The sequence below is a fragment of the Mus musculus genome, chromosome 16 (genome assembly GCF_000001635.26).
Source record: "Mus musculus strain C57BL/6J chromosome 16, GRCm38.p6 C57BL/6J".
Lineage (NCBI taxonomy): Eukaryota > Metazoa > Chordata > Mammalia > Rodentia > Muridae > Mus > Mus musculus.
The window spans coordinates 38,917,679-38,945,568 of NC_000082.6; the positions used below are offsets into that span (position 1 = coordinate 38,917,679).

Below are 27,890 nucleotides of genomic sequence, written 5' to 3' on the forward strand. Positions count from 1 at the left end.
TTTCCTTTTCATTTTGTTGTTCATCTTCCTGTCTGTTTCTACCACCGTATTTTTAAATTAAATTTATTCCTTGACAGTTTCATACACGTTTTAACATAAAATATAGTCTGGTCATCCCCCCCCCCCCCAGTCAGCCCACACCTTTCCTGGGGATCTCCTATGTTCATGTGTCTCTGTTTTATTTTGTGGCTCACTTGGTTTTAACCACAGCTGTCTGTGTGATCATGGGTTTAGAGCTATCCCCTAGAGTCTTGTGGGCTAGCCTGTTCTATCAGCGTTCCTATCGTGGCCATCTTCCCCATGCAGATCTTCCTTGTTTGGGGCTGAGGTTTCCTAGTTGCTGATCTTACTTTCTCACTGCATAGCATTTTCTCTTCAGATGATCGGTTTAGTTGTAAATAGCATCTTACACATCAGGCCCTTCGCATTTTAATGCCTCTGGTGTTTGTTTTTATATAGGGAATTTTAATTGGTGAGTCAAAGATAGCTTTCAGAGAGTGCATAGAAAATTTACAGCCAAGTTAGTGTTAGATTGCTTTTACAGTTTTCTTTTTCAGAGAGGATTGTCTCTCTCACCAGCTTCTAAAGTTTGTTTGTTCTTCAGTTTTCCAACACAGTTGAGAACCCACTCTACATATGCTGCTGTGGTTTCGACAGCATGAGTTAATGTGGGTTTTAGATGCTTAACATATGTGTCACTATAGTTAGAACTGTAGCTGAAGTTATAATTCTCAGACTTACAGGACTCAGAAAAGAAGTACTTGTAGAATACCTGCTGTTTGGATCAGGTAAGAAAAGAGAAGTGCAGAGCCATCCGAGCTAAAATGTTAGGCATAAGAAGATAAAGCCGGATAGTCAGCCTTGTGTGCTACCTGTGTGGTCGTTATCATAGTGAGTCACCGCCTTCGCTTCTTATGTCATCAGCAGATTTTGGAATTAACAACAACCTCCCCTGTCCATAGCTTTTATTATGTTCTAGGCACCTGGGGGTGGGGGGGACAGAAAGATAAAAGAGTGTAGGTGTGGGGTTTGGTCTTCAAGTGGAAGTGGTCCAGCTCTCTTTGATGGAACTCATGGTATTAGTGGTTTGAATGGAGTGAGTTCAGTACCCATCCTTCTTCTGATCACATTCCATTCACAGGGTGGGGAGTTGGTCGGCTCTTGGGTTCTACAAGCTAAGCTGTCCACTTCCAGCATGCATAATGGCAAGAGGGGAGTGGCCAGAAACAGACAGGGCATGAGGCAGCGCTGCAGTCCTCAGGGCCTAAGCACACAAGGGATTTAGTGAGGGACTGACACGGGTGTGGACTTAAAAGAGGAAGGTTTATATACCCTATGATTTTGGGAACGGTGCGCTACCATAGACATGGCAGGCTTTTAGACAGCAGCAATCTGTTTCTCACAGAGAGACTGAGGAGTCTGAGATCTTTGTGTTGGAAGAATCCATGTTTTCTGCTGCTCATCTCAGAGACAAGCATCTTTCTGTGTCCCTAGGTGATGGGAGAGACTTGTCTTGTCATGATGGGTTCAGTAATGATCTAATCAGGTCTGAAGAGCCTACTTCTGTCTGCCACCACCCTCGGAATTAGGTTTCAACATTTGGCTTTTGAGGGGTGTGGACATCTAGTCTGTAACCGTCATAGATGAAGGCCCAGGCCCATAGAACAGGGCTTGGAACCTGCCTGTGCCCTTCACACTTTCAATCAGGCAACAGCAACTGCAGCAATGGCAGACAGAGCCCCGCATAAGGCAGGTTGTACTTACTATCTCTCTGTGAAGGAGCTACTCGTAAGGATCCTGTAGCAGGGCAAATGGTGAACCAGAGAACTTCACATGGATCGGAGAGCTGACCCTTGCTTCCCCTGGCCAGGAGTAGCTTCTCATTAAAATATTTCTTTTTTTTCTTGAGTAAAGCAGGGCAGGAGGAAGAAATCCTAAAGACCGAGTGTTTATCTGATCTGTCCAAGAGCAAGGTGGACACGTTTGCTCAGAGGCCGTTCATGTTGGGTCAGCCTGAGAAGATCAGATTGGGTGGACCTTAGTTAACCTCCAGACTCCCTCTGCTCATCCAGGATGGGAGTAGACTGTTATGGGGTGGGTGATAGCTTGGTTGTCAACTTAATTACATCTGGAATGAACTAACACCCCTATCTAAGCCTATACATGAGCATGGAAGAAGGAAGCTTTTGCTCTTGGCCTGCTTGCTCTTGCCTTGCTAGCAGTCCATTCCTTCACTGGCATCAGAGCCCACTTAATTGTGATTCTGGTATTTACTGAAGACCAACTCAGCCTCATGGATCGAACAGCTACTGAATTCTTGGACCTTTAATTCATAGACAGCCATTATTGTGCTAGCTGAACCACAGCCTGTAAGTCATTCTAATAAATCCAATATGTGTATGTATATGCATGTGTATATGTATTTCTGTATCATCTATATCTTTATATCTATATCACATAACTATGATATAAGTATTCTACAAGTTCCATCGTATTCTAGAGATCCCTGGCTAATACAGGGGCCAGAATGAGAAAGAGCAGGAAGATGAGACCTGTCTGAGAGAAAAAAAAGTCTCTGCTTTCCATTATGTGTATCTATTAACAAAGGAATGAAACATTGGTGTATTACTCTCCTCTTGATCCAGTTTATTTAGATACACAGCCAGTCCTGTGGACTCTAGCATCTTCACCTAGCCAGATGCACCAAATCTTGAACTCTGTCCTAATTTCTAGCTTAAGCCGACATTCTAAGATGGCAACCAGCGTGTAGCAACTGCAGGGCGGACTGCACTACACAGCTTCACCAGATCTCAGTAGACAATCTTTTTTTTTTTCTCTCAAGAAAAGCCTCTTTATTTTCTTGATCACTTGGAGTGTTGTCTTTTAATACTTGGATTTGGCAGGCTTTCTCTGATACCAAGGTGCCCACCGTGAACGGAATGTGGGTAAACAGCTTGGAACACAGAAGCTGAATGGCCTCTGGTCACGTGTGCCTAAGAATGGCCAGCCACATTATCCCCCATCCAGTGCCAGCTCAGAGAGGTCCCACTTCTGCTGTCACTGCCACTTCTCTGGGTCACACATCCTCTGTTTGCAGTCTTGAAGTTTCTAGTCTGATGCCAAATATTGGGTACTCCCTCTATGCCACGTACCACCACATACTTTTATATGTGTTTATTCATTAGTTCTGAAGATCAGCCGGTGAGATATCCCACCACCTATCTCCCAGTGGAGAAGGGGATGGTGTGCTTACAGAGCAGGGTGAATTTCAGTACCTGGAATTAAGTGCCTGAGAGAGTCCATAAGATAACACGGGAAGAGCCAGGCTCAGGTGTCAGTAAGTGGATTAGATTTTGCCTTTTTAGCTCTGCCCTTTGTGGCAGTTTTGTCTCTATTCTAGGGCCTGGCTGTTGAAAAAATGTGGGAAATATTTCTAAGAGTTGTGACTGGTCGTATGTTGTAGTTCAAACCTGGTTCTTCCTCCCAGCCTCATGCTCCTGGAAATAAGACTCAGACTCAACATATATTTACAAATACTTTGGCCATATAGCTAGACTTTATTCTGACTAGATTGTAATTCAAAGGACTCAATTGTTTTAACCTACATTATTCTGCCGCAAGGCTGGTTACCTGTGCTCAGGTACCATGTGTCCATCTTATCACCTCTCTTTGGTGATCCACCCTCCTTCTCTCTCCCAGAATTCTTTCTCCTCCCAGATGTCCTACCTGTGTTTCCTGCCTAAGTCACAGGCCATAGGCTTTTTAATTTGACAGGTGATGCATCCATACAATGCACAAGCTATCCTCTCTACAGTCCTACATGCTTCTGCACTTTTCCCTCAAGAGACTACATTCTCCCTCATCCTTGTCCCCACGCTACAGATCCTTGTGAAATGGTTTGGATTTGCTGAGTGTGAAATTCAGCACCAGCAACAAGAGAGTTCCTTTTCAGAAATTGTTATCAAATAGGAATGCTAGAAGACCCTTGTTGTCAAATTCAAAGAGGCATTGTTAAAATTTACTATATACGTTTTGGGATCAATAACAGGAAAGAAACATAGAGCTTACTTATCTATCTTCACTAGGTTTATAACTTTCTAGAAGAGGGGAGTGATTTGAGAGTGTATAGTAGATTCTAGGTCTTCCATATGCATTATTTAATTAGATTTCAGAATATTCCCCTTCTTCCTCCTCTTCTTTTTCCTCTTCCTTCCCCTCCCCTCCCCCTCTTCCTTTCTCCCACCTCCTCCTCTTCCCCCTCCTCTTCCTTTTCTTCCTCCTCTTCCTTCTCCTCCTCCTCTTTATTCCTTGGACTTGAAGGCAATGCGGCTGTTTCAGTGCCTCAGTGGGATGTCACATCATTCCTATAGCAATCTCCCAGAACTTTCTGTCTACATATTTTGTCACTACCTTAGCCCTTGCCAGTTTACTGTTACTTACACGCTTAATTGTTTGTGCACCCCCTCCTTTCTTAGCCAACCCTTAGTAAATGCTCATTTCATACATAGTAAGTGATAGTTGTATAGTGTATAATTGTATAGATAACTTAGATAATTGTATGGATAATTTAGATGTGCTTAGATCCTGAGCATGTGAGAGCTAGTAGAGCCTTTCAGGGTCCGAGTGAGACTGATGTCAGTTCAGAGGAACCTGAGTACACTGGAGTAGGCAGAAGAGAGTGGGAGCTTGTGTCAGACATGGTCATGTGGGAAGCAGCATTGCTTGTTCCTACTGGGAAGAAATTTTAGTTACATTTGGATGGCATGTTTATTATTCAGCTCTTTCAAAACTACCCCTAATGCTGTCTCTTTTCTTTTGTTTCCTCAAAATTAATTATCTTTTGGTAGCTATGGTAACCCAGTTGAAGCTCCTTTAGGCATGTGGTTTGCATACATTGAACTATTTGTTATCATCATTCTAAACATTTTTTCTACTTATTCAATAATTCTCCTTTACAGTGTCCCTTCCTTCTGTTGAAAATTGGCTTTCCCCTTTAGACTTGTAAGGACAATTTTAAAAAGAATCCAGAATGACAGACTGGCAGATAAATGATAGGCGATGCCCACCATCTTTGTCAGTAGTTTTGGTGCCATGTTTTGCTTGTGTGGACATCTTTCTAGTCAGTTCTCACTTTGAGGACCTTCAACCCTTGGCACTCACAGGCTTGGATGCTGAGCTTCCCAGGTCCAGGGCCCTAATGCTCTCACTCCGAGGTGTGCACGCTTCCCTTCCTTCTTTGGATTTGGCCCCTCTTGTCTGGACCTGGTCTACCCAGTCCCACCTCCGTGTGCGCAGCTCTTCTTTCCCTGGGTTGCTTTTTACTTTGCTGGCAGCCTCCCAGTTCTTGTTTGGCCTCTTGAGTGGTTTTTGCCCCTCTCCCCTCTTTTGGAGAAGTTTTGAGCCTGTACCTCAGCTCTCTGAGGTAGACCGGATGGTTGCACATTGTCTCGTCTTCTGTATTCAGGGTGTTGTTTAACTCTTGGGTTTTTCTGTTATGGAAAGTGGGACAGATAAGCCCTGTCTGTCAAGTGACTGGGTTAGATGAAGAAATGGACTCCTGGTACACATTGAGTTTCCCACTGTCTCCATAGTGCCAGTATTGGAAAAGACTCCTTTTCTTTTTAAAGAACCATCTCAAAAGTTTAATTCCTTGTATTACTGTGTGTCTCTGTGTGGGCATGTGCATATGGAGACAGGTGCTTGTGGAAGGCAGCAGAGGTAGTTAAATCTCAGGAGCTGAAGTTAGTGGTTGTTAGCCACCCTAACTGGGTGCTAGGATCTGAACATAGGTCCTCTGTATGGAGTAGCATGTACTCTGTACCACTGAACTGTCTCTCCAGCCCCTGCTCTTGCTTCATAATACTCCTTACATACTCACTAAATATTACCTTAGTGCCTGTTTTATGTTGGACTTTTTCTAGGTATTAGAGACACGCACTGGAGTCAAATAGACAACACAAAAAGAAGAAGAAGAAGAAGAAGAAGAAGAAGAAGAAGAAGAAGAAGAAGAAGAAGAAGAAGAAGAAGAAGAAGAAGAAGAAGAAGAAGAAGAAGAAAAGAAGAAGAAGAAGAAGAAGAAGAAGAAAAGAAGAAGGAAGAAGAAGAAGAAGAAGAAAAGAAGAAGGAAGAAGAAGAAGAAGAAGAAGAAGAAGAAGAAGAAAAAGAACATCTAAGGCACTAAAAGAGCAAGATAACACTAAAACATCCATTGCAAATCACGTCTTAAAATACGCAGTCACTACAAATATAAATATATTAAAAATAGTATGGCAGAAAGAGTTATGATGAAAATGCCTTTAAAATAACCATGTTTTAAAACCGCTTTTACCTCTGTGGGGTGCTTGCTCATGTCTTGTAGGTCATTGTGGATTCCTTGGAAGAGTGACATGGTGATCATGGCCCCAGGCTCCATGTCAGACACCCTTACTAGTGATGTTAAATAAGCTGGATTTTATCCAGGTGGTGGTTGTCCCTTCTAGTTAAATGCCTCCCTGATAGCTCAGAGCACTAACAGGCACCTTCCGGTAAAGGTTTTGCTGTTGCTCAGTGTCACTTGCTCCACAGTGTCTGGCACAGGGAGACTGTGCAGGAAATGTCTGTGGACCCAGAAAATGCATGCTTCTTAGTAGCGCTTTTACACACGGCCCTGTCTGGGAACGGCTTTGGATAAAGTGGGATCTCTCTCAGGTTGTGGTCGCTTTAGAAACAATTTCAATTTCCAGTATTTACTAAATACACCTAAACCTACAGGATACATGACTGACACTTTCCCAAGAGAGTTTTAAAAAGGTATATGAATAGATACTTATAGATTTGCCTCTGGTTTTAACGTTGATGGTTTCCCAGCAAATGGGGAGGAGTCTAAGTGTGGTAGCTGCTCTGTGGGAATTGGCACAGGTCTCTAGAGCACCAGGGTTCTAAATGCGAAAAAGCACATTGTTCAGCGTCTGTGTTTCTCTTTTCTGGCCAACCCTTGTCTCTTCCTCTGCCTTTTGTTCTTTCATGTCATGTAATAAAAAATCCGAGGAAGTAAAGTGGCCTTTTCCAAAATGACACAGCATGTAAGAGGAAAGTTTGGACCAGAATTTGGGTAAATGCTTTATCCAAGGGGAAAAATGCAGCTGAGCAATGTTTCTGGTCCCTTTATTATTTTAACCTCTGAAAGAGTCAAGCATCATATTTCCCTGGGTCTTTCTGTGTCTATAGTTGTACCCCACAACAACTTTACAGGAAAGTGTGGACATGCACAAATGCACTTCAGCATTCGCAGCAGGTTTATTTAAGCACAGTTGGGGTGCCACATCGCGCACCAAATATAATCCATAGTGGAGCCCCTACCCCACAGCTGCTTTTCAGCTTCTGTCATGTCCTCGTGGTCCAGACTGGCTAAGATGACACAGAGCAGAGACTCCAGTTTCACTTCAGGATCTGCAGCAGCTGGAGAGAGCGTCAGGCAGATGGGCTTTTCCACCCTGATTATCCCGACTTCCTAAATTTAGAAATACATGCTTTTAAAAAAAATGTAAATTACCCGAGGGGGTGGCGTAGCACATGCCAGGCTGTGCTAACGAGCGCAAATGGATGTCATCTGCTGACTCCCAGGTGCTGCGTCCACGGCTCAGCTCCGTTCTGTCTCCTTTAAGTTTGTTTCATGTTTTTCATTGCTCTTCTCCACGAAGCTGTGCCATCGAGTCTCTGTTCACGTGTTCATTGTTAAAGATGTTCAGATGTGTGTGTATAGTGTTTTTTTAAGTAATTTATTTAATTAATTTATTTATTTTGAGACAGCGTTGTAGACCAGATTGGTCACTAACTTTCACTGTAGGAAAGGATAGCCTTAAACTCTTGGTCTTCTTCTCCCTCCCAAGTGCTAGGATGATAGGTGTGTGCTGCCTCAACTGGCCTGTACGTAGCATCTTAAACTAGAATTATTTATTGTTGGACCGATGAAGCTTGCTTTCTCTTTTCTTTTTTTTTTCTTTTGTTTTTCTTTTTTTCTTTTTTTTTTCTTTTTTTTTTTTTTGGTTTTTCGAGACAGGGTTTCTCTGTGTAGCCCTGGTGTCCTGGAACTCACTTTGTAGACCAGGCTGGCCTTGAACTCAGAAATCCGCCTGCCTCTGCCTCCTGAGTGCTGGGATTTAAGGCGTGTGCCACCACGCCCGCCTGCCGGATGAAGCTTTCAAGCTACTGGACTAGACCAGGGAGGAAGGCATTAGATAAGAACCTTCTTTTGTCTTACTTTTGCCACAGATTACCTGGATAGATTTGGACAGGACAATTTGTTTCTCTGTTGTATGGGTGGGTGGGATTAGGTAGTCTGCAATGAACCTTTCACTATGAATGTTCACTCTTTCTTTTTAAAAAAGTCTATTTGCAAGTTATTTTTGAATATTATCATGTTCCTAGAATATAGCACAGTGCCCAGTGTGGAGAAGATGTTTAAATATTGTCAAAAGTACACAATATATCTTATGTTTCTCCTTAGGAAAACTCATTGAGAAAACAGTTTAGAAGCAAAATGTTTAATGACTACTTTGTTTCTATTAGAATATACTAAACTAGGTCTTTTCTGTTTCCTCTAATTGTTGAAGGGGCCAAACTATGGTCCAGAGACTTGGAAAGCATGAACAAACAAATGAGACTCAGAAGTCCATATCATCCTCCACTAGGATGTAAACTATAGGGGAGAACCACTTCATCCATCCATCCATCCATCCATCCATCCATCCATCCATCCATCCATCCGAGACAGGGTTTGCCAAGTGGCCAAGGCTGACCTGATACCATGTAGTCCAGGCTGAACTTTAGCTTTTGACCCTCCTGCTTCAGCTCTGATTGACGGGGTTACAGACATGTGCCACCATTTTATATGAAATGCGTCCTTATAGGACCACTCTTATTCTAAAGTTCCAACAGAAACAGTCTGCGAGTCAATTGTAAAAGGAGATGAACCGAGGAGAGGTGAATCTAGAAGGTTTATCCTGGAGGGAGAATGTAAAGAAAGGGCATTCAGGAAGCAAGAGGGTCATGGGGAGGAAGGGAGGGAGCATGGCTGTGCTAGCCAATCCCAGTACAATTGGCAGCAGTCAGGGAAGCAGAGACTAACCTGTGTGTGTGTGTGTGTGTGTGTGTGTGTGTGTGTGTGTGTGTGTGAGAGAGAGAGAGAGAGAGAGAGAGAGGAGGTGGAAATGAGGGGAGTTGAGGCTAGAGATGATACCGTAGGCCAGGAAAGGAGTAGGCGCTTTGATTTCACTGGGTACACAGGCAGAAGACTTCTAGAGCCTTATACACAGTTAGTTGATCAAAATTGCTTTAACCATTTGATTTTAGCAGCAGTGTGGAGGATCGCCTGGCAGCTTGCTAGGAGACAATGTAGAATCTGCTGGGATACTTCAGAACCGAGTGAGATTCCTAACGGACGTAAGAAATCGAGTCTGAGAGATTCTCAAGGACTCTCTCAAATCCTTGGAATTATTACTGTTTCAAAGCCAAAGTAAAAGTGCACACGAAAGAATTGTAAAGAGAAGTGTGTGCTTTGGCAGCATGTCAACTAAAATGAGGATACAGAGGAGATTCGCATGGCCCTGTGCAAGGATAACAGGCACATCTATCAACCATTCCATAGTTTTTGACCAGAGGAAATTCCATGTCTTTAAATCGCTTTTTAATCAGTGAGAAGGAGCAAGATAGCAAAGTTATTGAGGATGTTAAACCAGAAAAGGAGAACGTAGCGGACAAGGAGGTCACTGATAGATGTGAAGAAAGAGAACGTGGTACCAGGAAGAAGAAAGTGGAGCAGGAAATTTCTGAAGGAAAACATTACCACAGCTGCAGCAGCTGCCTGAGCCCCAGCGGCTGTGTGAGCCCCAGCGGCTGCCAAAGGCAAGCACCTGGATGCTCTGAAATAGAAGAAAGAGATCCCGGTAGCTCTCCTGGTTGAAACAGATGAAGGAACTAAAGACCAAACTTGGATATGCTGAAGAGCATTACACACACAGAAAAAGAGGCTCTAGAACAACGGAGGCAGCAGTTGCTCACCGACCGCCAGAACTTTCACACGGAACAACTGAAATAGGCCGACAACAATCGGAACAGCGGCAGCATGGCCCGCACCCTCAGCAAGCCCACCGGCACTCAAGAGCACCTAGGCTGGCTCCCTCCTTGGAGCAGCAGGGTAACCTGGCATGATGCCTCGTTAGCAGCCCCCTCTGAACCCTCTGTGCAACATCAGATGCTGCCATCCCATGTCCTCCAGTCAGGTCAGATTCCAGGTCCCAGTTCCATGATGCCTCGCGCCCACCTTACTGGGAGTGGCCCCCATCCCTCCCAATATGCCTCCAATTCCAAGAAACATCTTAGAACCCCAGGTTCCTCTCAGAGCACCAAACAACATGTATTCCTCCTCCTCTGCCACAGCAGCAGCTGCTGCTTCCACTTGGAGATGGGGGTCCCTCCACCCACTGCTCCAGGCCCACAAGCCCCGGCCACTACTTAGCCTGGAAGATGAAGTGGGCGTGGCAAGACTCCTGTCTCTGCTTCGTTGGTTTTCATTCAGGATTTTTCTTCTCACAGACCCAAGCACGAGTCCCATGTCCACTCCCTGATACTTCTGGTGTCAGGTCCTTAGCTGATAATTATTGGGAAGAAACCTGTGGAGACTAGTGTGCCCTGTTCATCTGGAAAATAACCCATGTCTCTCTCCCCTGCCCCCTGTGGCAGGTATCCGCAGTTGGTCTGTAGATCCTGTTGACATTAGTATTTCATCTCCCTCTTTCTTTGTCTTATGTTTCAGTGGACAATCCTATGTAATTATTGTCCTTTCTTGCCCTGTTTTGGTTGTTTTTAAGGAGAGCATTCTCAGTTAATAGAAAAATCGTGACAGGCAGGAGATAAGCCACAGAGGGACACACCTTAGGCAGTGGTTCTCAACCTTCCTAACGTTTCGACCCCCTAACACAGCTTCCCCTGTTGTGGTGGTCCTCCCCCACCATAAAGTTGTTTCATTGCTATTTTCTGTCTGTAATTTTGCTCCTGTTATGATCATGATGGAAACATTTGATACGTGACCCCTGTTGAGAACCACCGAGGCGTGATAATAACTTTATTTCCGTTCTCCTGAGTTAGGAGTGATGCTCCTGCTCCTGGTAGAGTTCCTGAGCCTTTCCACCACATGTAAATGCACCCAGATGAGAAGAGCTGGGGACAGAGGTGGTACCCTGCTGACTTTATTCTCTAGTGAGGACAGTGAAGGGCTCCATTGTGCCTAGAAGAACACGCCACTGTCCCTAGTGTATGGTAGGGGAGGGTACAAACATTGGGACAGGCCCACTCCTTCCCTCCCCACCCTTCCGGTTTTCTGTGTAGTCGATGCACTGGGTTGGAACTAGGCGGCTTGTTTCCCTAAGGGCAGTGTGAGCTTTAGAGGTTGGAGTTGGGGGAGGCTCCCATAGGTTCTCAAACTAGTCAGGGAAGTCCAATGAGCCTAAGGCCCTGTCTAGACCCTTTAGGAGTCCCACCTGATTCTCCCCGCACCCTCTGCTACTCCAAATCTAGCCTCATATGTGTTTTGAAAAAACTTCCTCCTATAAGACAGAAAGAACTAAAGCCTTTAAAATAGGCAACCAGTCTATGCTAAATGTTTCATCCCACAAAACGTGGTTGTGGTGGATAGGGCCGCAAGTCTCTAATCTTCCTCTTGCAGTGGCCAGGTGAGTGGAGTTTCTTGAAACCGTATTGAGGTTCAAAATGGAAATGGAAATGTGGGCACAGGCCAGCAGCCTCCCTTACCAGCTTCTCCGGGTGGTTGAGAAGGTGCTGAGCACACAGGGACCTCACTTGGCCTCGGAGCGTTATGCGGCAGGGTTTGGGGTGCTCACGCTGATGGGGGTAGCCTCCAGAGGAAGGGTCACAAAAAAAGCCTTGATTTGAGCTGGTATCTACCCCCACTGATAAGCTAGTTGATGGCTCTTGGTTTTGTCAGCTTAGCCTTCCTTCCCTCTGTCCTTCCATGAGTAGCAAGTGGGTATTTTTGGTTTGTTTCATGGTCAGTTTCATTACTGAGAATGCAAGGTAGAACACCTTTTGGATATCTTTTTCTATGTGTGTTTTAAATCTTTACATGTGAGAGGGTATAGGGAGGTGTCTGTAACACCTTGGGACTTTCCCCCTTAATGTCAGAATGCAAAAATCCACAGTTGAGATTTGCTCTCTTTTGCCTCTAACCAGGTGGCCCTGCTCACCATCAGAGACCTGAGTTACTGGGGCTAAGGGAACCTTGTTCCTTTTGTGTGTGTGTGCTCTAGACTCTTGGACTAGACGTGGCAATGGAAGTGAGCATGTGCCTTGGGGTGGTCTTGGCAATGCTGTTGTGCATGCATCTCACAGAGGTTACAGACCCCAGTGCCTCTTGACAGTGCCCGGGTTTCCCGCACATTCCTCCATTCTCTTCTGAAGGAAACTCACCCCTTCAAAATGCTCACCAATCCTGCTGGAGTCCTAGACTCTGGCATTCTGGTTTATACTGTGGTCCTCTAATGTGATTGCTTCCCATTTTGAAAGACACAGGTGTAGGTAAAAGACAGACCAGTGTGTCACTGGGTTTCATTCCTGTAATAACACCAGTTTGGTTCTGTGAGGGGCAGGGTACTGTGTGGGCTTTGTACAGATGTGTTTCTCAGTGTGGGTTTCCTTTACTTTTGTTGTTTTGTTTAGTTTTTAAGTAAGGAGAGTTCTGAGATCTTGGGAGAAAATGAATGAAAGTGGCTTAACTTCCCTCTTTTCAATTGAATAAATGAAATAAGCTTGTACTGGGGGAGCCCGAGAAGGAAAGAGGTGCAGAATTGGAAGGAGTTTCAATTAGTAGGGGAGGAATGTAAAAACCCAGGTATGTTGTTCCTGGGGAGTCAAATCCGACCTTTAATGGACATTGTCTAGTGAATGAGCAACCAGACCTCAGAAACCCAGGCTGCTGGAAGTAACAGGTCAGGTGTTCACTGTAATCTCACTGGACAGCGCCCACCTGAGCAGAAACCGAATGATGCTATCTTTTCATGGGAACAAGAGGATGTGAATTAGGGGTTTGCAACCCCATAGGAAGAGCAACCATATCAGCCAACTAGACCCTCCAGAGCTCCCAGGGAATAAACCACCAACCAAAGAGTACACATGGAGGGACCCATGGCTCCAGCTGCATATGTAGGACGAGGACTGTCTTATCTGGCATCAGTGGGAGGGGGAACCTGTGGTCCTGTGGAGGTTTGATGCTGCAGTATAGGGAGGTGGTTGAAGTAGGGAGTGAGTGAGTGAATGGGTGGGTGGGCAGAGGAATACCCTCATAGAGTCAAAGGGGTGGGGGTATGGTATGGGGGGTTTGTGGAAGGGAAACTGGGAAGGGAGACAACATTTGAAATATTAATAAGTAAAATAACCAATTAAAAAATACATTGAGTGATATCTGTAAAACTCACAGTTTAGAATCTCATGAAAGGCTTGGGAAATACAGTGCATAATTTTGAGACGAACAGACCCCAGCAGTCTTTCTCTTCCTGGGTTTGTCTGGATGGATCTGCCAAGTTTTCTATTTGTTGGACTCTCTGGCCAGCCCTTCTCCTCAGGGCTTTCTCCCCTGCCCTAGGTTGGCCTGCGTGCCATTTGTTTGTCCTATACTTCTGGGAGTGGACAGACCCCTGCCCCACTGGCCTGGGAAGAGGGGAGGCACTTTGCTCAAGTCCCCTCTTCTCCCTTTCCTTTCCTCTCCCTCCCTAAGAGTCACACGTGAAGCAAAGTTAGCATTGCTTACTAACTACTGAGTCCTCTCACTAAATAGACATATTTTAAGTTCTGACTCATAAGTAATAGCTGTTGTCCCCACCATGACAGTTTTATGTAACATGGTGATTATAAATGATTCTACATTTGATGCCTTAGTGAGAAGTTTAACCAAGCTAATTTATGTGCTGGGCCTAAGTCCCTAGCAGGCAAAATATGCAGTGTGTTTCTGTGCCTCCCCTGTTCTCCACTGGTGTCCCTGATTGCCAAGCAGACACCAGAGGATGCATCCCTCTGCCAACTCCCGTTTCCTAAGTACCGCGGACTTGGTTTAGAAGTTTGACAAATGCATGTCCCCGAATCACCAGGCACGCTGGTGCTTGCTGCTGCTATCTACAGAACACTGGCCGGTTCTGTCAGGCAGAACTTTTTTTTTTTTTTTTTTTGTCAACTACATTGGAAGACAGGCAATTACCCTAATTTTAGAAGTAAGAGAGGGGCTCAGTGGTGTGACTAAGCTGCTCCTTGATTGTCAGGGCTGTGGGAACTCGGAGGAGAGCCCAGGTGGGTCTGCTTTGTGAAGTCACTAACCATGCCTCAGAGAAAGAGCCCACAAGTGTTCACCGACAAGGGCTTTCTTTTTCCCAATTAACTTCATTGAGGCTCAGTTCAGCTGAGACATTTTCAGCTATGTAAATAGCTGACTATGCCCAACAAGTCACTATTTCAGTGACTTTTTTACTGATGCGTAAGAATATGCTGTCTGATGAAAGTGTGTATTTGGTTTGATAGAATCCTATAATACATATATTTTTAACCTGGTATCTTGCACTTGCCATAATGATTTTTTTTTAAAATAGTTGCTATGAACTTTTTTTTAATGTGTAGGAACGTTTCACCTCCATGTATGTATGTGTACCGTATGTATGCCTGGTACCCACAAGGTCAGAAGAAGGCACTGACTCCCCTGGAACTGGAACTGTGGATGGCTGTGAATCACCCTGTGGTGCCGGGAACTGAACCTGGGCCCTCTGTAAGGGCAATGTGAGTGGCTGAGCGTCTCTCCAGCCTTGTACTGGATTTGAAACTCATCTGAATGCATCAGTACGTTGATTGGGGGGGTGGGGGTTAGGAATTGTGGCTGTGCTTCGTCTCCCCATCCTTCCGCTGGGGAGCATTTGAGTGGCTTCTGGCTTGGGGAGCACCATTAAGAGACACTATGGGGGGCTGGAGAGATGGCTCAGTGGTTAAGACCACTGACTGCTCTTCCAAAGGTCCCGAGTTCAAATCCCAGCAACCCCATGGTGGCTCACAACCATCTGCAATGAGATCTGACGCCCTCTTCTGGTGTGTCTGAAGACAGCTACAGTGTACTCATATATAATAATAAATAAATCTTTTTTTTAAAAAAAGAGACGCTATGGACACATTTCATTCTTTGATTTTGGAGGCGGGTGACTACATATTTATTAGTGGAATGGTTGACTTTTTACATTTCTTGGAAACGCTCGAACTGTTTTTCAAAGTAATTGCTCCATTTTCTTTGGTGAACTGTTCATCCAAATATCTTGCTTGGCATTTTATTTATTTATTTATTTATTTATTTATTTATTTATTTATTTATTTATTTTTAGGTGTCTTTGTTTTCTTACTATTGAGTAAATGTTCTTAACTTTGAACAGCTCCCATTTCTATTATTCTATCTTGAAATTGATTTTCCGTCTTTTATTTTCCATTCTGCATTTAAGCTTATCCAATGAATTTTAAATTGCAGACATTTAAAATTTCCAGCCTCTCATTTTCTTTCTTATTATAGCTTCTGTTTTTTTTAAAACTAAGACTTCCTGTCTTTTCATTTATTATAAATGCTCATTTTCTTTGTTGAGCATAATTGCAACAGATAATTTAAAATCCATGTCTGATAATTCCAGTATCTGACTCATCTTGAGATTGGCATCTGTGAAGGTTAATTTAATGTGTCTAGCTGCTGGGCCTTGGGATGCCTGAGAAGCTAAATATCGTTCTGGTTGTGCCTATGAGGTGTTTCTCAATGAGACTGGCATTTAAACTGGTCCCCTGACCCGTGTGGGGGACACCAGAATGCTGAGGGTCTGAAGGGAGCAGTGAGTGGAAGGTTGGATTCCGGATGTGCCAGACTGAAGGATCTTGGGGCAGGGAGGATCTTCTGGCATTTGTGCCTCTGATTCTCAGGTCTTCAGATATGAACAGGAATCACATTCTTCCCAGCCATCAGAGGTCTCCCATCTCCAGCTCCTAGTTGTGTGATAATGTGGCTTCCATGCCCCCGAGAGCATATATGGTACAGTATCGTGTTATTAATCTGTCTATAGAAGTGTTTGCAGGTGTGGGGGGAGGGGAGAGAGAGAGAGAGAGAGAGAGAGAGAGAGAGAGAGAGAGAGAGGGAGAGAGAGAGAGAAAGAGAGAAGATGGAGAAAGGATGAACAGAGAGTACAAGAGAAAGCTAGAGTCAGAGGCTGTCTATTACACCATCTGCATCTGTCAAATGTCTTTTTCTTTTAAAATGAAAATTTTCTTAGCCTTTTTAAAAATGAGGTGAAATTTGAAATCAATGTCATTATCATACGGAGTCTGGTATGTTTAATGGAGTCTGGTTTCTGTTACCTGGGCCCGTGACATACTGGTTATTATTACCTGCTCAGCAAGTAGCCACTTCACTGGGCCAGACAGCCTGAAGATTGTGTCATGCCCGAGGCGGGTGGCACCTCAGACCTCATGTCTCTTCTCTGTGACCCTCTCTTCATGGGTTTGATTATCATCCCTTGTCTTCTCTTCCTTCATTTGCTTACTATTACCGCTCTTCTTGGTTGGCTTAATATGACCAAATACACACCATGTACACACCAATGCACAACAAAGTGTTATGTTCCCTGTCATGGCTTGACTCTATATGCTTACTTGGTAATCTGGATTATCACCTAACTGAAGGTAGAAAGCCAGTCCCTTGAGGCGCTGTAAGTTTCTCTGGGTGGTAATCGCAAATAGCATGGTACCCCGGTGATGGGTGAAGCAAATGCCTCCTGCTGGGAAGGCTTGGAGAAAGCAAAGCAATCTTGAATTCTATTAAGACTCACCTCTTCATTTTTTTAGTAATAAGGGTTTTGCAAAGGACTTTGGCATTGTGGGAGAAGAGAAAGCTTGATAGTAGCCTTTTGGATATTTTGCTTTGAGATTATTGGTTGGCCTCTGGAATTCATAGTCCTGAAGGCTCCACACTGGAGCAAGTGGTTCAAATAGCTTATAGTTTGTGTCCCCAGATGGCATATCAGGGTTCCGTAAAGGAGCCAGTCTATGCATGGATGCGCTCAAGTATTCAGAGAAGTTACTAAGAATCGGCCCCTGTGATTGAGTGGTGGCAGACCCCGCAGAGCTGACATCCCAGGTTAGATCCAGACAGAAGCCACTCTGGAACCAGAAAGAGCTGATACCCAACTTAGAGCACCTGGCAGGGTTTGCTCTTGCTCAGCCACCTGATTGTAAGAGGTCTGCCCCCGCCCTCCCATCCCCCCCCCGTATGAAAAGTAGTCCCCTCCCACCATGCAGCTAATTTAAATGTTGATCTCATTCCAAAACACCTTTATAGAAACTTCCAGAATAGTGCTTGACTATACCTGTGAGCCTTCCTTATAGCCTATTGAGGTGGCATTTAAGACCAACCCTCACAAAGTAAACATGCTTTTAAGCTTTAACTTGGGAATTCTTTATTAAAGACATACATGAGGTGCTCAAAAATGTCACTGATGTCTTCACGGGAGAGGATGATGTGTGTCCTAGACTTGCTCTCCTTCCCGTGCCCCATCTTTCCTTACCCCAGGAGTCTCCTTTAACCACAGCTTTCCCTGCAAGATCTAGTCTTTGTACTGTAGTCCATGGCAGATCAAGGAGGAGGAGGAGGGAGGAGGAGGAGGAGGAGGAGGAGGAGGAGGAGGAGGAGGAGGAGGAGGAGGAGGAGGAGAAAGAGGAGGAAAAAGAAAAGAAAGCATTTTCCAGGAAAGCCTTCATGGTTGAACTTTTATCAGAGGTTTTAGCATTTGAGCGCACAAGGCCACATTCCAAAGCCAGCTGCAGTAGGGCTTGGGAAAGCTGTTGTCATATTTCTATTGACCTCCATTGCAGAATACTAACTAGCGTGGTGGCTTTTCCTCTTTTTTTTGTGGGATACCTGAGATTTTGAAGTAATCTAGAAGTTTATTTACCTATTTTTTTTTAAACTAAGATGTGCCTATCTTCATAGAAGGATGGTCACTGGGATCTCAGCCTACCCTTATTCAGTGTTTGCAGGGGTCAAGTTCATTTCTCTGATTCTCAGTCATAATGTAGGTAGGGTGGGAAAGTTGAAAGGTTCCTCTTCATCCAACACTTAAGAAGGATGGAGTAACCTCGACAATGATGTTTTATTTAGAGGGTTTAAAGATCGAGTGTGCATTTGCTGATGAAAGGAGGCACTGATAGTGGGTGTGAGTTTTAAAGTTTTGCAGCCTTGGTAGAGAAAGCATAATAATAGAGTAGATGGTGTTATTTCTTGTCAATCAAAGATCAGTTTACTGTTACATATTTTTCTTCTCCTCCTTGGATTTTGAAGTATTAGAGATATTCTGTCTCAAGGTTATAAGGAATTTGACCAGATAATGTGATCCACTGAGATGGGTTAAAAGTCTCCAGCTGAAGTTGCAAAATGTATCACTTATATTCTTTCATTTTTTCCATTTTTTTATTCTTTGAAAATTTCATATGTGTACACAATGTATCTTGGTTATACTGGGCATCTAATCCTGCCCTCCATCTCCCACCCCCACTCCCTCCAGTGCACCCCCTTTCCAACTTCTCTCTCCTCACATAGCCCACGGAGTCTAGTTCATGCTCCCACATGTTGGCGAATCCACTAGGGAATGGGCAGTCTTCAGTATCTATCCATCAAAGAAAATCCATTCCCCTTCTCCCAGGAGCCATCAGCTGCCAACATACACTCAGAAGTGTGATTTCGGGGTCTCCTCCCCATCCCCCTGTAATTTTAAGTGGCTTGATCTGAGTAACCATAGCTGTGGTGAGCGTATGTGTGCAACAGCTATGCCGTGTCCAAAAGACAACATTTACCACACGTCTCCTCATCCTCTGGCTCATACATCCTGCAGCCCCTGCTCGGACAGTCTTAGAACCTTGGCAGCAAGGGTGAATGTAGACGGCCTCGCTGTGTCTCAGCACTCACAGTTAGGAGTCTCTACATTAATCACTTCCCATTGCAATAAGAAGCTTTTCTGACAAGGTTGGGAGCAGCACAGATCTATGAATATAAATAAACATTTAGAAGGAGGTTTGGCAGAAGGATCCTTCAGCAGAACCAACTCAGTTAGTTCTTCCCTTGGGCCTGTGACTTCCCAGCCTAGGGTTTTGAGTGTGTTTTCAGCTGTTCTGTCTTGTTTTATGTCAACTTGATGCAAGCATAAGTTATAAAGAGGAGGGAGACTCAGTTGGGAAAAGGCTCCATAAGAACAGGCTGTAGACAAGGCTGTGGGACATTTTCTTAATTCATGATTGATGTTGGAGCCCATTGTGGGTAGTACACCCCAGAGCTGATGGTCCTGGATTCTGTGAGAAAGCAGACTGAGCAAGGCATGGGGAACAAGGCAGTAGTCAGCACTCCTCCATGGCCTCTGCATCAGCTCCTGCCTCCAGATATGCCCACCTGGTTTGAGTACTTGCCTTGGCTTTCCTCATTAGACTGTGACTCAGGGTATGTAAGCCAAATAAACCCTTCCACGAATGTCACACTTGAGTCTGATGTTTCATTGGAGCAATAGTAACCCTATCTAAGATACAGTGCCTGACATGAATTCCTTCTTGTAGATCATGTTTCAGATCTAATTCAGAGAGTAGTTGGTTACTCCAGTAAACGCTTTGCCACTAATGTAGCAGTGAGTACACACACACACACACACACACACACACACACACACACACACACACACACACACGGGGGGGGGCATGGGGGAGAGAGAGGGGGGGGAGGGGGAGGAAGAGGGGGAGGGAGAGAGATTGATTGATTCATGGTAGTGTAGTATTAAAGTATGCAGGGTGCAGGGTCTAATTCTGGGTAAAAATATTGATGTCTTTTGTTTCTAGACACATCTGTAGCATCTTACAGCTAGATTATGAAAGCTAGACAGCCAATAGGTAGAGAATTTTTTAGTGAGTTCAAGATCAATTTTTTTTAATGTACTGCTACAAAAATATGTGCTATCTTCAGCAATAGGGCATTATCATTAGTTATGGTGGCAACCAAAAGCAGTGGGCAAATCCTGTGCTTTTTAGAGGATTCTAGGGCCATGCTGACCAGTATGGCTTGACTTGTAAGAGGTAACCTGTGCCTGGCTCTAAGATGGTCATTTAATAACCAATGCCTTCTGGAAACAGTGTAATTGCTTATATCATGTATTGACTTACAGGTCAACAATGCATGTTGGGTTTAATCAATGCTCCTTTCTAGTTATATTATAAATGATAAATCATGTTAACATGTTGGGATCACCACACTTACCAATCAGACTGTTGTTTCTGATTACTAAAACAGTAAATAATCCAGGTGCCTAGGCTGTGAGCCGACTCCCCTTATGTTCAGACGCTACCATGCATTCTCCTCACTGTGGGTAGAGGTTCTTAGCTCTGCTTTAAAAGAAAATATTTATATGATTGTCTTATACACCGAATTAAAAATCAAGGCAGATATAGATGCCATCACCAGTTTATGGAAATTGAAGATACTGAGAAATGTTAAGGAGGAAAAAAGATGTGATGCTGAATATTATAATCTATGTCTCATATCTGCCTTTGGAAAAGCAACATTTGCTTATTGGAAATACCCAGAGATCACTGGACTTCTGTCATAAAACTTTATAGTAAATATTTTACACAGTACTGTCAGGAGGCCACAGTAAATTACAATTTTATTCTTGCTTGAAAATCCTTATGGTATCCATGCCCTAAGACAACTTACGGGGAAGAGTCAATAGAAGAGAAGAGTAAAGGTTTGTTTTTTTTTCCCATTAATTTTACCAATACTGAGAAATTCTCTGCTGTATTTGTGAGAATACAGACTTGCAGGTGTACCCTATGAGAATCAGGTAATGCTTGCAAGTAATTAGGATCTCATAGGTGAGGGAATCAGGAGTCAGCCAGGCAGAAGTACTGAGAAATAGTTGGAAGAAAATGGCCAAACGGCAGGCTTTGCCACCAAGTTATTCCTGGTGAAGACCCCACATAGGGGCAGCACTTGATTTGAAGCTTCTGTTGCCCTTTAAATACTGACCTAAGCCTGCACCAAAGCTTCAGGCTTGCAGATTAAAGCGACACTGTAATCCTTTTCAAGATGTTGAGCTTGCTTCCAGCACTTTAACTTAGTTCATGATTACCAGAAATAAACTTATCCCATTGTCCTTGTGTAACACCACTCACGGCAGCCCTGATGCTGTAAAGCCAGCCATTAGTGTGGTCCAGGTCAGTACTGCTAGTCATCCATAGGCATTCCACTCCAGGTCTTAAAACAAAGTTTGTCCTCTTGCTCACTTGATTCTTTCTTGCCCATTCTTTTAAGAACATCTGTTGTCTCCAGAGTATCTGGCACTGGGTACCCAAAGTGCACCATACACGGTATCTTCTCGGTGTTTAGACTTTAAATCAGGGATTCCATTGGAAGGCTTGACAGTTTTAAGAGCATTCTCTGTGCAGAGTGAGTTAGAATGAGTCAAGGCTAATGGTAGAGAGAATGATGGAGGGGCTGTTGCAGAAATGACAGTGTCAAGAACTAGCCTGGTTACAGCAGCAGTAGAGAGAAGATGTTTTGACATCATAATGGGGTAGGGTACTTGGTAATGAACGCAGAGTAGAAGATGCAGGTATTAAAGATGGTTCATGGGCATCTTGCTCAAGCACCAGCAGGAGTCCAGTGCAGTGAACCGAGGTGACGTTTCAGTGCACAGTAGAAGCATGTTTGGAGGAGAGGTGGATGTTTAATTTTGTGGGTTCCTCAGTTTTAAGATACTCCAGGAAATCTCTACCACATTTCACTTATACCAACAGCCATCCTCCTGCATCTAACCCAGAAATCACCCTTGTTTTTTTCTTTTTTTTTTCTTTTCTCACTTCCTACACGTGGTAATTGATGAAATCATGTGAATTTGGTACCTCTTTAGAACTTTCTGGATTCTTTCTCCCCTTTCTCCATCCTTTATGCTTGCTTCAGGACACTGGCCAGTTTCCTGCTGGCCCATCGCATAAGCTTCTTATTAAAATGACTCTTCATTCCAGGTTTCCCCCAGCATCTTCTGCAGTGGTTGTGGAGGCAGTAGCTTTGCCTAGAAGGGGCTCTTAACACTTCCTCCTATGCTTCAAGCACAAGAGTCCCCCTCCACCCCCCCCTGCTTTGGCAGGATTGTAAAAATATTTACATAGTTGAGGTAAAGGCTGGAGAATCTTTGACCCTAGTGGTTCTTCACCTTATAAACAATTGCTGTGATTTTCCTAAAAGAAACTTGATGTGCCAGGGTGGGTTGGTAGGCAAGGCAGGGCCTCCCCACTTATCAGAGGAGAATGGGAAGGGGTGGGGGAGTGGCTATGTGATGGGGGCAGGGCTGGGAGGAGAGGGCAGGAGGTTAACTGAATAAATAAATTAATTAATTAATGAAGGGGGATAAGATCCATTTATTCACGCTTTGAATACCCTCCAGTGACCCATTCTTTACTTCAGGATGAGGTTTAAAATTTGCACCTTACCTACTATCTGTGGTTAATTCCCTAAACCCATTGTTGTGGTTTTGGGTAAGGGTCCCTTAAGTTTTCATGTGTTAAAAGTGGTATTGGGAAGTGATGGAACCTTGAAGGGATGGTGTTTAGTGATAGGTCCCTGGGTCCCTTGGCGTTGTACCCTTGAAGGGAGTTGTGGGACTTGATCACTTCCTCTCCCTCTTTTAATTACTGTTCATGATGTAAGCAGTTTTTTTCCTGCATCCCCTGCCATTTCCATCCAGTGTGTTCACCATGCCCGAAGCAGCAGACCTATCCATCCTTGGAATAGGACCACCCAAGCTGAGCCAAAATAAATAATACTTACTACAAGCCCCCTACCAGATTTGGGCATCATGCATCTTCTCTTGCGTTTTCTTGGTTGTCTTTTTTCTTCTGTGGTGGTGGGTATATGAAGCATACTTTTTTCTTTTTCTTTATTAAAGATGGGTGAAATTTACCAATTTTTTTTTGTGCCTGTTGTCCTTGGCATCACATCTGAGAAATCATTGCCCAACTCCAGCAAAACCTTTTCATATTGGTCTTCTTTCCTTTTCAATTCCAACTAGCCATGACGTCATTGTAACTACATTTGTGCAGGGCTAGGGTGGTGCATCGGTTAAATGCACCATTGGTAGATGTGTGCTTGGAAGTGTGTGTGTGTGTGTGTGTGTGTGTGTGTGTGTGTGTGTGTGTGTGTAGTGGTCATGCCTCTATGTCCTGCCAGTCATGGTGAGGTCTTTGCAAGAATCTGTTAATAAAGACTTAGCCTCTATCTGCTGAATGAAAACTTTTTGTAGACTTTGTACATTTTTGCTAATGTTCAAGGAACACCATGCAACTTAACTAGTGCTTGGAGCCTTAGACTGGTTTAATCTTGCATGTTTTCGAGATCTACAAAAGATGTGGATGAAACTTTAGGGTGCAGAGCTCAGTAGTTGAGGGATCTCCAACATTCCGCCTATGCGGAGGTCAAAGTTTCAAAAGGCAATCAGTAATCTTCATTTCACATTTTGGAATATTAGATGTTTGGAGCACATTTCTGCTGTCCCTCTTAGTGCCAGTGTAAGGAGTTGCTAATTGTCCATTCTTGCTGGAAAGTACTGATTTCCATTTGAATATAACAGTCTTTTTACCAAAACTTTCCTATGGCTGATTCGAGCAAAGACAGAAGCCTTCTGTTTGTGAACTGAATGTTCAGCCAGCCGTGACGCGGCCACTATTATCAATGAAGCTTATTCATCACCTTCTGCACTGGTGCATTGGATGGGCCTTGCAGAGGATCTGGGAGACTTAGAATGCAGCGCTCCCCTCCCCCTCCCCCCGCCCTCCTCTACACACTCCTGGTATTAAGTGATTGAGTTCTATATCTTTTCTGGACCTTATGGGTAATTAGATCTTTTGTTTTCTCTTGATTTCCAATAGTGTTTTGCAGATACTGGGCACTGATTGAGAATTTGTTCATTTTCTAAATTAAGAAAAAAAAAAGAGGGCAATTCATGCCGTTGGGAGATAATTTTGTTGTGCTCTTTTACATTTATATCACAGTGCCATTTTTATAAAGATGTAGGCAATGTTACCTCTTTATCAAATAAAATGAAGTGGCCACTGATGATCCTAGATTAAGAGCTTATAAGCTTTTAAGCAAATTACTTTCAATATTTAATTTTGCACATTACGTTAACGCACAGTAAATTGCTGAATTTTACTTTCATAGATATAACTGTAAAGATACAAAAGAGACATATTCTGGTTCTTGACTAGAATGCTCTAGAAGTTACCAAAGTAGGCCTTTGTAAACGTCATGTGCTCTGAAATATGGCAGCCACTTTCTTTGAGTACTTTATGACAGCCAGTCTGCCACAGGGTAGCTACTGTGCCCAGCCACATGACAGTGCCATTCCCTGTGTCTGCTGTGGGTAAGGGGACACTTGTGTCAGGGATGGTACAGTATTGAGAGAACAATAGATTCTTTTCCTTCTAACCATCTGTCTCATTTAAGAAATTATTCTATGAAAAATGGGAATCTGCTCGCCCTACATCCACTTTCCCCACTTCTTCCCAAGCACCTGTTCCAGGGACTTTCTAAGCCAGTGTCCTCTATTCCCAGAAGACACTGCTATCTGGATCTCTGCTGAATTTGTAGTAGGTTTGGGGTAGGGAGGTGTCTTAGTCAGGGTTTCTATTCCTGCACAATCATCATGACCAAGAAGCAAGTTGGGGAGGAAAGGGTTTATTCAGCTTACACTTCCACGTTGCTGTTCATCACCAAAGGAAGTCAGGACAGGAACTCACACAGGGCAGGAACTTGGAGGCAGGAGCTGATGCAGAGGCCATGGAGGGATGTTCCTTACTGGCTTGCTTCCCCTGGCTTGCTCAGCCTGCTTTCTTATAGAACCCAGGATACCCAGCCCAGGGTTGGCACCACCCACAATGGGCCCTCCCACCCTTGATCACTAATTGAGAATAGCCTTATAGCTGGATCTCATGGAGGCATTTCCTCAAGGGAGGCTCCTTTCTCTGTGATAACTCCAGCTTGTGTCAAGTTGACACACAAAGCCAGCCAGTACAGGTGTTCCAGAGTTGTTGGTTTTGTTTGTTGTGTTGGCTGTGGGGGCATTTCAGGAAACACTCATCCCTCCCCCCCCAGAGGAACCCTTCCTTCCCACCCCTACCCCCACCTGTAGAGATTATCAGAACACACAGAATTCTTCTGGGTTGACAATGAGTCTTGATTTGTTACAACCTCCAGCGATCATCAAGTCTGGTTAGGTCCACAGCTGACTTCAAGGGGATGGACGAGAGCTTCAGTAAAGACTCTTAGTGCCCTAAACCTTGCCTTGTGGTTCAGTGGGTGTTCCCTACTGAGGATCTGCAAATGAACACCTTAGCTGTGAACATTAGCAGGGTGCCTCGGTGGGCCCATGTGAGACATCCCTCCCCCCGCCCCCCCCAGGGACCAGACACACAACGGTATAGTATAGAATAGAGTTTATTCAGGGCATGGGGAGAGGAGTCAAGAGGGTAGTAGAGGCAGAGAAAGGCAGAGAGAGAGAGGAGAGGAGGAGAGGAGAGAAGAGAGGTTGTAGGGAGTGGGTAAGGGGTAAGGGGACAGAGCAGAAACAAGAAGGGAAGAGCAAGAGAGGAACAAGAGAGGGAGGAGGGGGCAAGCAGCTCCTTTTATAGTGAGTTAGGCCTACCTGACTGTTGCCAGGTAACTGTGGGGTGGAGCTTAGACAGAATGCTAACAATTAGGCTACACGCTGAATCATTCAGGCCACAAGCTGAATTTAGTGAGCAACTATTCATTCGCGGATCCTGTTCCTATTCCATAAGAAGGTGGGAGACTCCTAACACATGAAACATTTCCTCTGACCATCCTCTCTGGTCTGTTTTCCCTAACACAACACAGGATTCTTCATACCTTGACTGTTCCAGTACAGCTTTGACTGACCTATGCCTCTCGTGTTCCTTCTCCCTTGAGACCTGCCGCACTGCAGCCACAGCTACTTCAATAGAACACAAACACATCCCCCTTCTGCTTGGAAAAACATCCAGTGGTTTCCTGTTGTGTTCTGCCCAAACCCAGAGCCTTCCCTGGCTCTGAATTCACAGCAGTGTCTGTGGACGTAGCTTTGTGCCCTTTGGCTGCTTATCTCTGAGCCTGCAAGGATGATCTGTAAATTTATCCTCCACTTGTCTGACCCCAGATGTCAGATTTTTCACCTTTTGTCATCTGAGCTGCCCTGGAAAGCATCCCCGACCCCTTCCTCTGCCCCTAGAAGTTCACATCTTCCTGGGAGCCTCTCTTAGTCCCTCAGGCAGTTTCTTTCCTTGCCTGCTGGTGCTGTGGAGAAAGCTCAGCAAACACACCTCTGTTACATCATTTATTGGTGTTCAATCCCTGTGGGTTGATGGTTTTGTAAAATGCAATAAAACTTAGATGATAGCAAAGTGAAATGTGAACCAGACCCAGTAGAAACAGGCTTACTGATAAGATAGATTGCCTTAAGAGCTTCTGCATGCTTAATGTCAATCTTTCTCCTTAGCCATTTGCTTGTAGGCCAGGAACAATTCACAGGCCAGGCCTGGCCCAGCGCTGTTGGTTAATGCTGAGCAAGCAGTTTCCCTCTAATTTGCTGTTATTCACTGATCAGGGACTACATCTTGATCTGTGTTATCTGGCTTCCCACCTTTTGTTGATTCTGCACTAAAAGCTGGGTCTTCAGGTAAGTGCCCTGCACAGTGAGTCAGGAATTGGTGCTTGTCTGAGTCCCAGTTGGCTTACATATTAGTTGTAGGGTATCTTGGTTGGAACTTTAGTTTCTATGACTATTGCTTCAAACTTCCTGTTGCTAAGGAAAGGACTTACTAAGCCTGCAGTCCAGGCAATTTTGTTTGAAGATGCTTTAGCTTCAGTACCCTGTAGCAGTTGGGACGGTAGGCAGGTGATGTCCTTAGATTCTTAGTGCAGTGAGGGAAGCTTGTTTGCTGTAGGAGAGGCAATTAGAACCAGAGCCCTTTTGAAACTGCCTTGTAGCAGATAGTTGCTTAAGAAAAAAAGTCTCCTGACTGTCACATATGAAATGCTTTATAGTTTTCAGGTTTCACCAACAAACCAAAAGCAGTTGCTATATATCCTGTTTTTTTACCCTGGGGACAGCCAGATCGCCATTGGTTCAAATGTTATTAGGATCTACATTAAAACTTTTTCACTTATTTCTATTTATGTGCTTGTGTGTATGTGCACCTCACATGTGCGTGTGCTGTGTTTATGCTGAGGCCAGAAAAAGGGCATCAGATGCCCTGGGACTGGAGTTAGAGCAGTTGTGGGCCTTGGGATGTGCATGCTGGCACGCCTATCCTGGATCCTGTGCAAGAGCAGCAAACGCTGCTAGTTCTCCAGCCCTAGGATTTGCATCTTTTGAAAGCTGAATTCCTAGGGTTCCTGCTGTTTGTGCTCTCTCCTGGGACTTGGGAACAGTGTTTTGCTGTGGTGGGAGGCATTGGGAAACCAAGTTTAGCCCAGGGTTTGCAGTTGACTGACCAGCTCTCGCACACCCTTATTTGAAATCCAGACTAAATCGATTCTATTGTTGTTTTAAATGTCTCCTTTGTTCCAGGGATCCATGGGGTCTTCTTGTCTTGCTTTTCTTTAGTTCCGTAATTGTGATCTTTGTGTACTCCCGTTTATATTGTGTGCTGCCCTTTAGTGTATAGTATGAACCTTATCTTTGGCTTTTGCCCGGTCTCTCAGTACATTGTAGCGACCTCACTTCCATCTCTTCTGTTTTTCACACTGTCTCTCA

The 27,890-nt window shown here is 44.3% G+C and overlaps 1 protein-coding gene and 2 pseudogenes across 2 annotated transcripts in view; all 3 read left to right on the forward strand.

The window, feature by feature from the left end:
• Igsf11 (immunoglobulin superfamily, member 11) overlaps positions 1-27,890 on the forward strand; it is a 134,684-nt gene that overhangs the window by 25,203 nt on the left and 81,591 nt on the right. The gene's annotated exons all lie outside the window — the stretch shown is intronic.
• Positions 9,531-9,629, forward strand: Gm22500 (annotated as a pseudogene).
• The window catches only part of Gm34258, a 64,368-nt pseudogene continuing 46,580 nt past the window's right edge, over positions 10,103-27,890 (forward strand).